General features: G+C 40.0%; 1 protein-coding gene across 4 annotated transcripts in view; it reads right to left on the bottom strand.

Moving 5' to 3' along the window:
• Positions 1-2,315, bottom strand: part of GULP1 (GULP PTB domain containing engulfment adaptor 1) — a 334,314-nt gene extending 331,999 nt beyond the window's left edge. For 2 of the 4 annotated variants that reach the window (XM_040227781.1, XM_040227782.1), the window contains exon 1: positions 1,801-2,306. The gene's annotated coding sequence lies outside the window, so the exon portion shown is untranslated. Of the gene's footprint in view, positions 1-1,800 lie in introns of all 4 variants that reach the window. The other 2 variants (XM_040227780.1, XM_040227779.1) reach the window with 2 other exon arrangements.
• Between the last annotated feature and the right edge of the window lie 12,902 nt (positions 2,316-15,217).

The raw sequence follows: 15,217 nt of genomic DNA, 5'->3' as shown, positions 1-15,217 counted from the left end.
TTGGCCAGGAAGACTGATCTTAGTCACCTAAAAGTTCTCACTGCAAAAGAAACCCCTTGTTTAAACTCAAGTACAACCAACAGCTTCTTTCCAATCATCCCCTGCAACTTCCCCAGTCCCTTTTATGCCTGGCTACTGAGCTCAGTCTAGTTTGGGTGCCCGCCAGCTTCCTCTCTTCTTTCCTTGTCAGTCGTGAAAACTTGGAAAACACTCCTGGACAGCTCAAGCAGACCTTTTAATTATCCAGTAGGGCAGTACCTTAGCCTGTCTGCTGTTTCCAGCAAGGCTTGTAGTCACCAGCGACTGCCCTCTCCCAGTTGAGTTTTCTAGCAAGGCTACCTGTTTATATCGGGGAAGGAGGGAAAGAATGGCAGAAAGGCAGGCGATTTGCAAATCTGAAAAATGTCCAACTCCTTGTCTGAGTTTCCTACCTCCTCACATTCAGTCTATCTCATTACTGCCCTCCTTTTAGCTACTTATTACCCATTTGGCATCAAAGACAAAATCATCCCTATCAGGGTCTCCTTGTAGTCCCAGAAATTAACACGGGGAGTCACAACTGGAAACTCTCCAAAAACTTTTATTCTCTAGTGCTGATGCAAGATTAAAAAAAAAAAAAAAAGTCCCAAAATAAATTTATTAAACCCTTCCTAGTTGCATTACTCTTTGTCAAACTTGCAGACTGAGTGCATGTAAATTTGATTGCCAGTGAAAGTAAAGCTGGAGCAATTGGGGAAAACTGAGGACACGGGAAGAGGTACCTTGACTGACATCCCGCACTTACTCGGGGTTTGCCCAAGGTACTAAGTGCACCCGCCAAGCCCAACACCAGCTACGTCTCCCTTACTCTACCCTGGCAGGCTAGTTCCAGCTGCGGCTTCCAGCTTCCTGTTCAAGTTCCATTCAACATCGTAAACACATTCCAAGAAACCCAGCCTGCCCAGAGTTCCCTCCCGCACGCAGGGAACTCTGAGCTGCGGCCCCCGGAGCCACGGGGAAGAGCCGATTGTGCTGGGTCCTGATGCGTGCAGGGAGCCAGCCCCCGAGGTGGTGAACCCCGGAGAGCGAGCTCGGCGCGGGAACTGAGAGCCCAGGGTCTCATCAACCCGCAGCGCCGCGCGCCGCTCTAAGGTAGAGCCTGCCTGAAGGAACTACGTGACCCACCCAGTCAAAGGGTAACCGTGTGGGCGCCGCCCCTGAGTTTGGGCCCTCCCAGCCCTGGGCTTTAAAGAATCGGCGGCCCGGCCTCGGAGCTTCGCGCCTCCCCACCCCCATGCCCACACACTGCCGGAGCCAACAAAAGGGAGGTTACGCTGGAAGAAGTTTCGCTCCTGGGTCGCCTCGCGGTGACCCGGCGATGACTCGCCTGCTCAGCCCCGTCTGGTCCACACACTCTCCGCCGTTCGGATCTGCCGGCGTCCCGCCAAGCTCCTGCCCACCGAGCCCGGCCCCCCGGGACCAAAGTTACCACAAAGGGCTCCAGGAGTCGGGAGACCGCGGCGTCCCCGACCTCGGAGGCTCTCCGTCATCCTCCCGGCAGCACTGCCACGGCAGTCGTCAACAGGTCTCAGCCGCCCTTCTTGCTGAACGACTCCCTGAGCTTTTCAACCGTCCTAATTTTTGCAACCTGCCCCGCGGCCGCACGCAGCACCGCGCTACCCCTTCCTTCCCCGCCACCCGGCCGCGGCTGACCACCGCCCGCCGCCTCTCGGGATGTCAGTTTCAAAGGGACTGTCTGCTACCTGGCGGGACGCGCGGCTACCCGGGAAGCCCTCAGATGAAACCGCGGTCTCTCCGTACCTTCCGGACGGATACAGTCGGGTCAGGCTCCGGGCAGGGGCGTGGAGAGCCGCGGGCGTCCTCGGGGCCGGGCGATCTCCGCTCAGGCGCAGCCGGGGCGCCGTCTCCGTGGCCGAGAGGGAAAGTTTCTCTGCGTCAACGGCGAGCTGGCCTCGGGACCCTCCGGCTCCCGTCCCCTCCCTCGACGCGCTCGCGGCCCCCTCCCTCCTCTTGCTAATCGGCTGAAGCCGTTACTGGCGCGGGCTGGCGGCTGGGGCTCGAGGCTCGGGACTCCGGGTCGCTCCCGGCTGGGAACGCGGGGCTCCCCCTCTCGGCCAGAAGGAAAGTCTCCCAGAGGCGGCTGGCGCACTTGGGGCGGTCTCCTTGGACACTTCCAAACGGGACGCCTGTGTTCCAGCTCGCTGACTTTCTTCAGTCTTGGATGCTCGTCTCCGAGGGGCCCACTGGGTGCTGTGGCATCTGCACGAAGGACCCAAGGAGGAGAGGAATGTGGAGAAGGCTAGGCCTTTGCCTAACCCGCTTCTTAGTTGGCACAGAAGCCAAAACACAGTTCCACCCACCCCCCTCTTCGTCCCCCCGCCGCGTTTCCTTTTGAACCTCCTCCCTGAAGAACCGGATCGCGACTATTAGCCTTCCCTTATCTCTCTGTGTTTCCGAATACAATTTTTAAACACTTTTGCTGCTTAGCAAGGGGAGAGGGAGATAAAAAAAAAAAAAATGTCAAAAAAGCACAATACGAGTAGACCATTGCAGCGTTTATCAGGAAAGCATTGACACAGTTGTTGCTGTGACTCTGACCGCACCTCAACACTTTTTTCATTTTTTTCTCAGTTTTTAAAAACAGACTGAATTTCTGCACTTCTTTATGCCTTAAAAAAGCAGAAAAAGAAAAAAGAAAAAAACTACCTCCAACACCAGATCATGCTCATTTTCTCCATTCAGATATTAACCTCCAAAATTCAAGACTTCTATATGGAGTTCGAGGGAAAACACAACAAACCATTTTCACTAACACGTTTAAGCGATTCTTTGAGGATGAGAGGACATTTACCAAAGTTTTGGGGGACGCCACGAAGAATTGAGTTTACTATTTTATGTTTTTTTTTTATTTGAACGTGAAAACAGATGGAGAAAGGGGAAACAAAAAGGAGTTTTTTGCAGGACTAACAAATGTACTGTATTACAGTGGAATCCAGGGCTTAGAGTCAAACTAGTCATATTCCTTTCTAGATTCCGTGCTTAACTCATTCTGTGCCCTAGGACACCGGTCGCAATCACAGCTGCCAAAAGGAATTATATAATAGAACTCGCAGAGTCACAGTCACATTTACAGGAATTAGACTAGTGTCAGGCACAGAGAAGGTACTCAATAAATATTTGGTTCTTGTATGCCACTAGATTTGACTATAACTAGGAGAAGATGGTACTAGAAATTTCCCCCAAAGACCTTAACTGAATCAATGTTCTTCTCCCTAATGTGTTTTTTTTTTTTTCCACTAGAAAAAATAAAACAAAACAAATATTTTTAAAAAAAAAAAAAAAAAAACTCTAAGTTTATGGATTACCCAGCTCCAGTCAAACTCCCCTTACTTTAAATACAAGCAACTGAAGTCCAAGAATCTTAATTGATTTTCCCCAAATCTTATTGTTAGGAGGTACTAAAGCTAGGACCAGAAACCAGGCTCTTAGTTCGTAGGCAGAGTCCTCTTTCAACTATGTTTTCCACTTTATATCACAACAATCAAGCAGTAAAATAATTACATTTAAAACATTAATCATAGGACAATGCTTGTTGCTTTTTCTGTAAATAACCTTTAAACAATTAATTTTCAAACAGCCACTAAAAAATAAATGATTCCATATAGGTGATCAATTAATATTAAAATGATTATAAGAATAAATCAAATTATAGCCCACAGCATTGATATTTAAGAATAATGAGGTTGACCAGATGACCAAATCCATGCTTATATAATTATAAATATATAGGTATGTTCTTTTAACACAATATTTTAAAATTAAATACAGAACTCTAGGCTCCCAAGGACACACCAACAAATCACTGGGATCTATGGCCCTCACTTTGAGAAACACCAGTTTAGTCTTCAGTACTCTGGCTCCACTTGAAAGACTAGGTCATAAGAATAAATAAGGCTGCAGAACTCAAGCATAAGCTCCATCGTTTAAATTAATGGAAAATTTCATAGCATGTACTTATTTCTTATTCATTTGCTTCTGATATCTTTAAAGAGAAGTTCTTCTAAACCTTTTCAGATCTTACTCAATGTTGAAAGTAGCCTGAACTTTTTTACATAATTGGACTTGTATATAATTCCCAGGTTCTCAGAGATATCTTCCTTCAGAATAGGGATTATCTACTACACCACCCTCCTCCTGAATTAGCCACTAAAATAATTTCTTGAAGGCATTTCTTAGTCTTCTCTTTAGAGTTCTATACTCCCTTTCCATGAGACTTGGAAGTTACCAAAAACAGAAAAAAATTATAACCGTAAAGTACATCTATCATGGATGAATGAATGGGGATGCATGAATGCCCATAACTGTCTTTTCCTAATCATTACATACAGAGTTAAAGATTACTCATCTTTATATTATCTCCCAATGGTTAAGATCTCTAAACATGCTAAGGTGAAGTCGCTCAGTCATGTCCAACTCTTTGTGACCCCATGGACTGTAGCCTACCAGGCTCCTCCGTCCATGGGATTCTCCAGGCAAGAATACTGGAGTGGGTTGCCATTTCCTTCTCCAGGGGATCTTCCCGACCCAGGGATCAAACCCAGGTCTCCCACATTGGAGGTAGACGCTTTAACCTCTGAGCCACCAGGGAAGCCCTAATTGCTCTCTAATTTTTATAACCTGACTTTTGATACAAAGTGCTTTATGAAATATCTTAGAAGTACAACAATCTCAAAGATATCAGAACCAAGTTTTTAAAAACACTAAAATGAAATAGAACAAGATTTAAGATCAGATCTATAGCATGCTCCAGGAACTGAAGATGCAGGATAACAAGGAGATGGGCTGCAGAGGCTCTGGCAGGGCACCATCATTACAATGTGTCTAATTCTACTTACCGGAGAAAGCAATGGCACCCCACTCCAGTACTCTTGCCTGGAAAATCCCATGGATGGAGGAGCCTAGTAGGCTGCAGTCCATGGGGTCACGAAGAGTTGGACACGACTGAGCAACTTCACTTTCACTTTTCACTTTCATGCATTGGACAAGGAAATGGTAACCCACTCCAGTGTTCTTGCCTGGAGAATCCCAGGGATGGGGGAGCCTGGTGGGCTGCCATCTATGGGGTCGCACAGAGTTGGACATGACTGAAGTGACTTAGCGATTCTACTTACAGCAAATATTCAGATTTCCATTTGAAAAGTCTTCACATGCATCATTGGAACATACCATTTACTGAATGATCCATTATTTCCCCAGTGATCTTAGAAGTAATCCTTGGTGGTTTAGTCACCAAGTCATGTCCGACTCTACCGACCCCGCGGACTGTAGCCTGCCAGGCTCCTCTGTCCATGAGATTTTCCAGCAAGAATACTGGAGTGGGTTGCCATTTCCTTCTTCAGGTGGTCTTCCCGACCCAGGAATTGAACCCGAGTCTCCTGCATTGCAGATTCTTTCCCAACTGAGTTACAAGGGAAGCCTAAAGTAATCCTTACCATATATTAATTTAGATATAAAATAGGATCTGTTTATGAACTTCCAGGTGTGATAAAACAATAAAGAGAATGCAGTAAGACTCCTTCCAACTCCCACTAAAATAGGTGTTATACAGACTGAAATTCAACCAGGGTTCCTTTCCAGCCATGTCAGTGGAGCTCATCCATTAGTCTGTAGAAAGGGGAATCTTTTCTAACTATAAAGACATCCTCAGCTCTTAGCTAAACACCTGCAGAGCTTCCTTGGAAGGGTTCTCGGTGTTTTTCTAATTTGCACAAAACTACCATATGGGCTAGCAGCAGTCCTTTGCCATTTATCTTTCAGTGTATTCCTGCAATAAAACATTATTAATTGCCTCAGCCTATAATTGTTCAAAATATGTGTTCAGTAAGTTCCCCTTAACTATTTCCTCATCAAAAGTTTCATCATTATTCTCTCATTTATTTTTCCAAGTGAACTTTGGAATAATTCTGTTAAGTTTCCTTATCATATCTTCTCCTTTCCTACCTTTGATCACTAAACTCTTCTGTTAGAATTGTGTTAAACTTATATGTCAGTCTACTTGAATCACTTCATTATTCAATTTTTTCTTCTGATCCTGAAACAGAAGATGCATTTCTATCTTGAAAAGAGTGGACTTCTGCACCCATTCATATCATATCTTTACCTTCCAGCCCATTAGCCCATAAAACTGCCACTTGTTGGGTTCCTCGTTTTCTGCTGAGAATGAAAAGGCCTTTATTCTACAATAACTACAGAACACAAACAACACTTGGAATGTCACAGCCTGACTTTACAGTAGAAAAGCGGGAAAACAAAGATCTTGATCCAGGTCAGGTTTCCACTTCTAGTTCCAGTTTACATGCATCCGAGACTGTAGTGAGTGCCTTATGAGGAAGCCAGTCATGATCAAAAGAGAAAAACTTGTAGCAGCTTTATGCAAAGGCTTGGCCTAATGACCAGGGCTGGTCTCCTGAGATACGCTTTCCTGCCTCAGCATTTGAAGGCCTGGAAAGTTTGCTCAAAGTAGTTTTATTTTCACTAAAAGCTGCAGAATTCAGAAGATATTTTGTCCACTTGAAGAGTCACATATTTAAAATACAAGAAATAGAACAAACAAATCTTATTGCAAAAACTAGGTGTTTTTCTTTTAATTAGGTTGGAAACAAATAATACATTCTAGATTGTCTAAAAGTGATTTGGGTTACAATAAAACCTTTTATTTGAAAATTATGATTTGTGCTCTTTCACGAGAATGCTAATTTCTTAAATGCCTTTCAAAGTTTTATATCAGAATTTACCCAGACTGGATGAGCAGGGCCTGACAAAAATGTAAAGCACGTGAGGGCACCTATAAACTTGATTTTGACACAGTGTGATTTGGGGAAAGATCATCCTTTAAAATGCAAAGGGGCATTGGCTCCTATCACAATCTAACAACAAAACACTGAGTCTCTTTTTCATTACAGGGATAAAATAATACTAACCATGGTTCTTCTGCAAAAGGCAATCTATGGTATGAGTTGCTAGAACACAGATTTGTCATGTTGGTTCCATGTCAACAATCTCTCTAGCCTGGCAACCTGAGAACACACACAAAGAGAGTGCTATCAGTTCAGTGGAAATTGGATGGTTTTCAGTGGGTGTAATTGTGCGAGCCCATTGTTCACTTTCAAAAATGAAGCTCTCCAGAAGCAATTTCAAAATCACACAGACATGTCACATATACCGATAGTGTAGGTAAAGATCATCTATTTTCCACAAAATAAATTGCTGAAGACTTGAAGATGAACACCACTATCTATAAATACAATGTTCTGTGTGAAAATCTATACGTTATAAAAGTTAAGAAGATAATAAAATACTTAAGGAAACGAAGTTGTTTTTATTGAAAATTCTGTGCACTTTACCATGGGCTTAAGGAAGAATTAGTGAAGTGTAAGTGAAAGGTAGAATTAATTTAACTTCATGAGAGAGTGTTTAAATTTTGAAGGAAGCTTTCACAGGTTCAATTCTATTTACCAAAATAAGTTTCAGATATTGCATATAACTATAAATTTTGAGGCTGTTGATTTTTGAAGGAAAAAGCACAGCATAGAGTTTTAAAGCATGAACTTTGAAGTAATAGTCATGAGTTCAAATACGTGTGATGCCACATTGGCTCTGGAATCTTGGACAAATAACTTCTCTTGTTTTAATTAGATTCCTCACTTCTGAAACGTAATTGTCAAAATTACCAGAGTTCATAAGTGTAATGCATTTAGCTTAGTCTAACTCCAGGGGGTCTTCCAAACACAGGGATCAAACCCAGGTCTCCCACATTACAGGTGGATTCTTTACCAACTGAGCCACCAGGGAAGCCCATAGTCTGGCAAGAAAATATAAAATATATGGTAGTGGTATACAGAAACATGTAAAGGTATTCAAACTTTTGATATGTTTATGTGAGTTTCTCTTGAAACTGAATCAATATGGGCCAAAATAAAAGGAAAATAGTTACCTTGGCTAAAAAATCAGACTATAACTGTACAGTTTTCTTTGAGGAAGTAAGAGATATTTCTGACATTTTTGTCAAGAAATAAGAAATTTGATGGTTAAGAGCTACAAACTATTATGTATAAAAAAATAAACTATAAGGATCAGCTCATCACTCAGTCATGTCTCACACTTTGCACCCCATGGACCCCAGCACGCCAGGCCTCCCTGTCCATCACCAACTCCCGGAGTTTACTTAAACCCATCTGCATTGAGTCAGTGATGCCATCCAACCATCTCATCCTCAGTCATCCCCTTCTCCTCCTGCCCTCAATCTTTCCCAGCATCAAGGTCTTTTCAAATGAGTCAGTTCTTCACATAAGATGGCCAAAGTATTGGAGTTTCAGCCTCAACATCAGTTCTTCCAATGAATATTCTGGACTGATTTCCTTTAGGATGGACTGGTTGGATCCCCTTGCAGTTCAAGGAACTGACTGTCAAGAGTCTTCTCTAACACCACAGTTCAAAAGCATCAGTTCTTCAGCACTCAGCTTTCTTTATATTCAACTCTCATATCCATACATGACTACTGGAAAAACCATAGCCTTGACTAGATGGACCTTTGTTGACAAAGTAATGTCTCTGCTTTTTAATATGCTGTCTAACCTGGTCATAACTTTCTTTCTAAGGAGTAAGCATCTTTTAATTTCATGGCTACAGTCACCATCTGCAGTGATTTTGGAGCCCCCAAAAATAAAATCTGACACTGTTTCCATTGTTTCCCCATCTATTTGCCATGAAGTGATGGGACCAGATGCCATGATCTTAGTTTTCTGAATCTTGAGTTTTAAGCCAACTTTTTCACTCTCCTCTTTCACTTTCATCAAGAGGCTTTTTAGTTCCTCTTCACTTTCTGCCATAAGGGTGGTGTCATCTGCATATTGAGGTTATTGATATTTCTCCTGGCAATCTTGATTTCAGCTTGTGTTTCTTCCAGCCCAGCATTTCTCATGATGTACTCTGCATATAAGTTAAATAAGCAGGGTGACAATATACAGGCTTGACATACTTCTTTTTCTGTTTGGAACCAGTCTGTTGTTCCATGTCCAGTTCTAACTGTTGCTTCCTGACCTGCATATAGGTTTCTCAAGAAGCAGGTCAGGTGCTCTGGTATTCCCATCTCTGTCAGAATTTTCCACAGTTTATTGTGATCCACACAGTCAAAGGCTTTGGCATAGTCAATAAAGCAGAAATGGTGGAGAGATCTGACTGAACGTGGTCCACTGGAAGAGGGATTGGCAAACCATTTCAGTATTCTTGCCTTGAGAACCCTGTGAACAGTATGAAAAAGCAAAATGATAGGATACTGAAGGAGGAACTCCCCGGGTTGGTAGGTGCCCAATATGCTACTGGAGATCAGTGGAGAAACAACTCCAGAAAGAAGCAAAAACAATACCCAGTTGTTGATGTGACTGGTGATAGAAGCAAGGCTCGATGCTGTAAAGAGCAATATTGCATAGGAACCAAGAATGTCAGGTCCATGAATCAAGGCAAATTGGAAGTGGTCAAACAGGAGATGGCAAGAATGAACGTTGACATTCTAGGAATCAGTGAACTAAAACGGACTGGAATGGGTGAATTTAACTCAGATGACCATTGTATCTACTGCTCTGGGCAGGAATCCCTTAGAAGAAATGGAGTAACCATCATAGTCAACAAAAGAGACCAAAATGCAGTACTTGGATGCAATCTCAAAAACAACAGAATGATCTCTGTTCATTTCCAAGGCAAACCATTCAATATCATGTAATCCAAGCCTATGCCCCAACCAGTAACGCTGAAGAAGCTGAAGTTGAATGGCTCTATGAAGACCTACAGGACCTTTTAGGACTAACACCCAAAACAGATGTCCTTTTCATTATAGGAGACTGGAATGCAGAAAATACTGTACTCAATTATACCTCAATTAAAATAGAAATTTATTTACAAAGTTAAACATATTTTTAGATATGTTATACATCAATTAATTCTAGATGTACAACATAATGATTTCATACAGATATATATTCTTTTTCATTAGAACTTTCTGAATTTATTTTTTATTGAAATATAATTGCTTTACAATATTTTGTTAATTTCTGTTGTACAATGAAGTGAATCAGCTATATGTATGTATTTTTAAATGATCACAACAGTAAGTCTTGTTAACATTCATCACTAACACAGTTACAATTTTTTTAAGATCTGCTCTTGTAGCAACTTTAGTATATGCAATACAGTATTATTAACTACAGTAAATAATACTGTGCATTGTATTCCCAGTACTTATTTATTTTGTAACTGGAAGTTTAAACTGGTGGTCAAGAGGTATCAAGTTCCAGTTGTATATTGATTTTAATCTTTTAAGTGGTCAATTGCATTTATTCAGATATTGCCAGTTTTTCTACCAATGTGCCTTTTCTGTCCCAGATTCCCACACAGCATTTGTATCTCCTAGTCTCCCCTAATCTCTGACAGTTCCTTGCTTTCTGTGTCTTTCACGACTTGGATTATTTTGAAGAGTAATAGCTGAATATTTTGTAGATTGTCCCTCAAATCAAGTTGGTTTGCTGTTTCCTCATAGTTAGACTGGGGTCATGAGTAATTGGGAAGATACCACAGAAGTAAAGAGTCACCATTGTATCATCAATAAGGTACATGATATTGACATGAACTCACACTGGTGACGTAAACGTGGTAAGGTAGTGTCCACCGGATTTCTCCACTGTAAAGTTACTCTTTTTATCTTTGTAATTAATTGTTTAGGAGGAGATACTTTGAGCAGAAAAGAATTTATGTTTTCTAATTGTGAAGCTGGAAAAGACTCTTGAGAGTCTCTTGGACTGCAAGGAGACCCAACCAGTCAATCCTAAAGGAAATCAACCCTGAATGTTCATTGGAAGGACTGATGCTAAATCTGAAGCTCCAATACTTTGGCCACCTGATACAAACAACCAACTCATTGGAAAAGACCCTGATGCTGAGAAAGACTGAAGGCAGGAGGAGAAAGGGAAGACAGAGGATCAGATGGTTGAGTGGCATCACCGACTCAACGGACACGAACTTGGGCAAACTCTGGGAGATAGTGACAGACAGGGAGGTCTGGAATGTTGCAGTCCACAGGGTCACTTGCAAAGAATTAGACATGACTTAGGGACTGAACAACAATAATTTGGATATTATGTAACTATCCTATTTCTCCTTAAATTTCTGGCCAATAACTTTAACACGCACTGATGAATCTTGCCTGCAGCAATCACTACTATAGTGCTCTGAGTGATTTTTCTTTTTTTCACATTTTTTGTAATTATTCATCGGGATTCTTTTGTAAGAATTCTTTTACACTTTCTTTGTAAGGAAGTGTGTTTTTTCCACCTCACCTAATATTACCATTTGACTGAGTTTGGTTTGAATCTTAAAATACTGTCTCTTCAAAGAACTGCTGTAGATGTACTGCTAGGGAGCAAGAATCATGGAGCACAGGCCTGCTCCAGGAGTTGCATCATCATTCACGCAGCATTCAGACCTGAGCATCTCCAATGTCAGTCACTGAGCTGGTGCAGGAGAAAGGACAATGAATAAGTACAGTCTTTGTATTTCAGGAACTCACAGTCTAATAGAGGGAAACTCGTGTAATAAATAAATGCAAGTTAGGCACTAACATAGAAATACATTCCTTAACTATTGGGAGCAGGATGTGCTAACAGTTTAGAAATCAGGTACCTTGTCACAATGTGAGCTGAGTTTTGAAAGGTGATTGGGTATATAGCAGGCAGGCAAGATGGAGAAAGGTATTCTTGGCAGAGAGAATGGCATGATTGAAGGCTGAGAAACTTGAAATCGAAAGATAAACACTAGAAGTTCAAAAAGATTAGTGAGTTAGTAAGTATTCAGTGACAGTCCTAAATTTACCTTGTAAATCTTTGTGATGAGAGCTACTCAGAATCTTACACTACTTTTGTTTGGAAAATGCACTTCAGTGACCATTTAGGTAAGGTATTGAAACTGTGTAAAATTTTAAGTAGGGAGATCAATTAAGGGACTTGGGTTTCTTTTTTTAATCAAATTTAATATTTTGTGGTATCTGAGTGATAAATATTAATATAAACTTTAGAGTGAAGTGATTATTTTATAGAGAGAAGGTACCAGTGATGGGGTCTTATAGCTCAATAAGTTTGGAGTCATGACTCTTCAGCATTTTTGAGTATCCTAAATTCTGCATTATTTGGGTTTCAAATTCTCTTGAACCCTGAAAACAGCAAACAATATAATATAATAATGGAAAATCTACATCTTGCAGCTACTGCTTTTGTCTAGCTACCTTTACAGCCTGCAATATATATTTTCATAATTTTTAATAGTACATAGAAAATTAGAGTGATGTAGTAACCTCTATGAATCTATTAAATCTACATTTTTAGAGTTATATTTTTATAGGAAACATCACTCTTTTCGTTATTTTAAGTTAATATTTAATTTCAGCTGTTGGGAAACAAAGCAATGGGAGTGAAGCCAATGTTGAAGGAATTTCAGTAAAGGGTAAGTTAACAAGTTCATGAGGGAAGGTAAACAGTAAAGCAACACTCTAGTTATTACTGAAAAGCATAGACTCTAGATAATACGATAGGGGCTGATGAGATATTAAAAGAGAACTGCATAGTTATTGGCAATTTAGATTACATGCTACTATGATGCACTAGCAACAAGCTGACCTTTGAGTTTATGTATAAAAACTTTTAATATTTCATGAGTACCAAGAGCATTAACCTATACAGATATTTTGGAAAGTTCTATGAGAACTTGTATGTATTAGTCAGAATCCTGGAAGCGAATAAATAGGTCATTCAAACTAGGTTATTTGAGAAGAGTTTAATTAAAAGGCTATTTTTAAAGGTGTAGGCAAGATTTAAGAAATACAGTTACCCTTATAGAGTAATACTTTAGGAAGCCATCGCCACACCTAGACCTACAGGGGCAAGAGGAAGACAAAGGAGTGGTGACTAGAACCCAGAAAGGATAACTATATGGAGAAGTTGTGACTTTCAGGTAAGGGGCAGAGCCAAATGTAACTAGTCAGGAAGGGAACAGAGGGTATCACTGGGCTGACATCACTCTCCTCCTACATTCCCATCTCCTGCTGGTGTTTCTCATCGCTCGATTGCAGTAGCAAATCTGAAGGCAATGGAGCGATCGGATGCAGTCCCAGTGGGTCACTATAAAGAAGGATGATTAATAAATCCAGTTGGTTCAACTGAAGATATTTAACATATTTTAACTAATACTTTGTAAAAAGCAAGAAAAAATTATCTTTATTTAAATTGGACTTTATTTGAATATAACTCTCACTAAAGATAAAAGGGTTTTAACCGACATGAGTTTCTTGAGTTTGGAATTCATTAAATTTGGGGAGGCACAGATTAGTATGTTGAAGGCTTTTTTTATCATTTTAAAATAGATTTTACAGTTATTGGAAACAGAATGAACACACAAATTAAATATAAAAGAATGAAACAAAATATAAAAATAGGTATAGTTTATAAGCTTAAAAACTTCAGTTGCCCACTCGGTATCACAAAATCCAATTTGACATTAAAATGAATATGAAAATCTACTAACAGATATTTAGAAAAAGCATTTAATAATGCCCAAACATCAGAAATCACTTAGATGCCTTTAGCCAAAGTATAACGTGTTTTTATGATACTAACATCTAAAAATTTTTCTTTAAGCAAAATATATCATGTGGGAATCTGGGGGGTTTTGTGTGTGTTTGCTGGTATAATGCTTGAATTTTCACTTGGATAATTGAAAAAATTTTGTCTCATTATCTACTTCAAATAATATTTAAAAGCAAAAGTAGACTATAATATTAGTAAGCCAAGAGTATTATAACTTATTATTTCAAATAACATAGCAAAATAATTTCATTTTTATTGTAAATATTTAAAGTAAAACAATGTTTAAATATTCACTTGAGAATAAAAAGTCTTAATGCAACTTTTACAAGTTTTGTGTTCTTTTTCAAAATATTTTATTTTGTATTAGTTATAAAATTAGCGTCTATTAGCCTGGTCCTGGTCAAAAATGAATATGAATATTCACTTTATGAATATTAACTATTTCTGGTACATATTGTTAGTTTTATTCATGAGAGGAAACAATTTTCCCATTTATTTGTTTACTGAGAGTCTTCAGACTTTCAACTGTACTGAGTGGACTACTTCTCTAGCTTTCAATTTGAATAACTGATTTTGGTTAACATGGTAGTACTATTTTTTTTTTTTTTTAAATTAATTTATTTATTTTTAATTTTTTATTTTCTTGATAAGAACATTTAAATGTTAAACTAATGTAATAATTCTAGTTGTAAATATGAGTAATAACCATAATTATTATAGAACTAGTCTTGACAAGTCTAAAATAAATCATCTGAGATCATGTGAGAGTGAAGTAATGTAATAACATAAAAAAGAAAAAAAAAATACATGAGTTGAAGTCAAAGCAATTGGATATCAGTCTTGGTTATGTTCTGCAGCTCTATGAATCAGTTGTATCAGCTCTGGATAACAGTTTGGGGCATTAAATAAGATATTGTTTCCACACGGTTGCTTGTACTCATTCCTCTGGTCGCATTATTTCTTCTGTTCTCTGCCATGTATTAATATATACAGGTGTGTACATGTTGACTCTTTAAAGTTCATCTTGCAAACAGTACCTTGAAAGCAAAAATGCTTTTGATTTTCAAGTGAGAGTCTTTGTTGAGAGAGAAAAGTTTCACCTGGAATTTCTAAAGCTAGGTTTTACATATTAAAAGCAATCGCTGGGAATTCCCTGGCAATTCAGTAGTTGATCCTCATTCAGAGGATGAGATGGTTGGCTGGCATCATGGGCTCAATGGACATGAGTTTGAGCAAACTCTCAGGGATAGTGAAGGACAGGGAAGCCTGAGGTGATGCAGTCCATTGGATCACGAAGGGTTGCACAAGACTTAGCGACTGAACAACAACCAGTAGTTATGACTCAGTGTCTTCAGTGTCAGGACGCAGGCTTGATCCACCCAAGTAGTGAAAAGTGATAATATATCACCTTTCCTACTCCAAACAAGTTAGTTAGTTCAGTCGCTCAGTTGTGTTCGACTCTTTGCGACCCCATGAATCGCAGCACGCCAGGCCTCCCTGTCCATCACCAACTCCTGGAGTTCACTCAGACT

The sequence above is a fragment of the Oryx dammah genome, unplaced genomic scaffold (assembly GCF_014754425.2).
Source record: "Oryx dammah isolate SB20612 unplaced genomic scaffold, SCBI_Odam_1.1 HiC_scaffold_27, whole genome shotgun sequence".
In the NCBI taxonomy this organism is placed as follows: Eukaryota; Metazoa; Chordata; class Mammalia; order Artiodactyla; family Bovidae; genus Oryx; species Oryx dammah.
This window is presented reverse-complemented; position numbering and strand designations above follow the sequence as displayed.